Below are 3,266 nucleotides of genomic sequence, written 5' to 3'. Positions count from 1 at the left end.
GTATACAATTTGACGTTGCGCAAAGTGGTTTTGCACGATGACCACATTAAGGCGTCGCGCAAGGTTTTTTTATTTTTTTTAAATTATTATAAAAATTACTGTAAATATGACTTTACTCCTTTTAAATTCAATTTTTTTTTTACTTAAACCCCACAATAATATAAATTTTCTAACAAAAATCCACAATAATTTTTTTTTACATATATATCATTCAATTTCTTAAGTGTTACAAGTACAAAATAAATAAATTAAAATCTACTTAGTAAATATATATATACCATTGAAGTTGATGGGAAATGCATTGTACGAAACTAGTTTCAACGATCCAACCATCAAACTTGTTTTTATATGCTTCGAGATTGCATACGCCAAAAATCGGAAAAATTAAACATTCAGAGATCAAGTAACGGGACAAACCTTTTTTACGGCAATAAACGAAAAATCACGATTTAACGGTTATTTTAACTCCGATTTTGATGATTTTTTACATCTACACTCTTTAACCCTATATGAATACAATGAATTAATTCGATCGTCAATTTAAAACATTCACACAAGTGAATACCACAAAATCTTATTTTATACTTGATGAAAGTATAAATAAAATCTAAGTGTTAGGGAATCTATCGTTTTAATGGGATACGCATCGTACGAAACTAGTTTCAAAGATCCAACCGTCAAACTTGTTTGTATATGCTTCGAGATCTCATATGCCAAAAATAGACAAAAACAAACATTCAGAGATCAAGTAACGGGATAAACCTTTTCGACGGCAATAAATGAAAAATCACGATTTAACGGTTATTTTAACTCCGATTTTGATGATTTTTTACATCTACACTCTTTAACCCTATATGAATACAATGAATTAATTCGATCCCCTATTTAAAACATTTACACAAGTGGATACCACAAAATCTTATGTTATACTTGATAAAAGTATAAATAAAATCTAAGTGTTAGGGAATCTATCGTTTTAATGGGATACGCATTGTACAAAACTAATTTCAATGATCTAACCGTCAAATTTGTTTGTATATGCTTCGAGATCGCATACGCCAAAAATCTCAAAAAATAAATATTCAGAGATCAAGTAACGGGACAAACCTTTTCAACGGCAATAAACGAAAAATCACGATTTAATGGTTATTTTAACTCCGATTTTGATGATTTTTTACATCTACACTCTTTAACCCTATATGAATACAATGAATTAATTCGATCGTCAATTTAAAACATTTACACAAGTGGATACCACAAAATCTTATGTTATACTTGATTAAAGTATAAATAAAATCTAAGTGTTAGGGAATTTATCGTTTTGATGGGATACACATTGTACGAAACTAGTTTCAACAATTCAACCGTCAAACTTGTTTGTATATGCTTCGAGATCGCATACGCCAAAAATCACAAAAAACAAACATTCAGAGATCAAGTAACGAGACAAACCTTTTCGACGGCAATAAACGAAAAATCATGATTTAACGGTTATTTTAACTCCGATTTTGATGTTTTTTACATCTACACTTTTTAACCCTATATGAATACAATGAATTAATTCAATCGTCAATTTAAAATATTTACACAAGTGGTTACCACAAAAGAAAAAGGTAATGAAAGAACCCAAAATGAAAAGCAAAAGTAAAAAAAAAAAAAAAACCTTTGCGCGGCGTAGCTACACATGCGTCGTGCAAAATAGATTTGCGCGACGTAGTACCCCTGCGTCGCGCAAAGTTGTTATTTTTTTTCCTATTGCAGATACAAAAAACATCATCCTTTTGCAAGGATCAATCTTTGCCCTCTCACCCTCCATCTCCCTCTCCCTCTTCCTCTCCCCTGTGTTGTTGTTGGTTTTTTTTTTTTTTTTTTCTATTGTAGATACAAAATATCCCTATTAACTTTTCTTCACATTTTCATGAGGAAAAATGACTGAAACATGTAATGTGTTTACGTATATTTGAGAGACCATTGATTTAGCCAATCTCAAGTTCGTGCTTCTTGAAATTTGTTATAAAACGCAGTGAAAGTAAAAAGTGGGAGGTGAAATAGATAAAAGGATTTGATTGAAAATAGTGACATGAAATCTCATAGATTGGAACTTCAGTATCATTACAAGGCAAAATGAACAAGAGACTGAGAAAAAATACAAATTGAATTAAAAGAAAAGCTTTCTCGGCGACGGTTTTGAGAGATGGTGAGGGTTGAGAGAGATGGAGAGTCTAAAAGAGAGTGAAAGAGAGAAGGTTGAGTGTGAAGAAAAAGGCCTCAGTGTGCGATTATTTAAAAAAAAACAAAGTCGTCGACTTTGCGTGACGCCAACTACGTCGTGCAAAGTTGACAAAAAAAAAAGCATAAAGCATTTTTGGTTTGGCGCCAAAATCTTGCGCGACCCAGCTTACGTCACGCAAAGTAATTTTGCGAGACAAAAAATTTATTTTGCACGACGTAGGTGCACCTGCATCGCGCAAAGTTGGGTAAAGCATTATTGGTTTGGCACCAAAATATTGCACGACGTAGGCTGCGTCGCACAAAGTGGCTTTGCCCGACGACACTTTGCGTGACAAAGGTTTGGGTCGCGCAAAGCTGTTTTGCTCGACGCAAAAGCACCTATGTCGCGCAAAATAGCTTTGTGCGACGCAAACCTTCGTCACGCAAAGCCACTTTGCGCGACATTTTGTGTTTAGCGTCGCGCAAAGTGGCTTTGTGCGACGAAATTTGCTGCGTCGCGCAAACATGTTTTTGTACTAATGTAACATAAACACTTCCTTTCAAATTTAATGAAAAAAAGCAAAAGTAACCCCTACCACAGTGGTGGAGAAGAGTATTGTCCTTGCACCATGGTGTGAATTCGAGCTCTATTGGCTTCCTAACCTAACAAATCTATTGTTCGACAAAATTAATAAATAAATAAAACCTGACTTTCCTTCCTAGTATGGATTGTCCGTTGGCAGTCAACATCATTGCTGACGTAAGAAAATAGGGTTGTAGTGACAAATTAACCCTTGAAACGGTTGGATATTGGAAAATTTGCAGTTAAAAAAATGTTTTGGAACTTTAGCATGCATGCTAATATCAGCTTTTGAAAAGCAACGGTCAGATGGTGTGAAATTAAATCCTGCACTATCTTTTTTCTGTAAAATATTTGAAGAATTCTTCATTTTTAGACCGTTTAAGGACGTTGTAAAGGCATTTGGTTACTGAAAAGGTGGTAAAGAGATCCATGCCTGTGGCTAAAGGCACCAACCATGATCAAGTAGTGCTGA

Source organism: Malus domestica, chromosome 14 (genome assembly GCF_042453785.1).
Source record: "Malus domestica chromosome 14, GDT2T_hap1".
NCBI lineage: Eukaryota > Viridiplantae > Streptophyta > Magnoliopsida > Rosales > Rosaceae > Malus > Malus domestica.
This window is presented reverse-complemented; position numbering follows the sequence as displayed.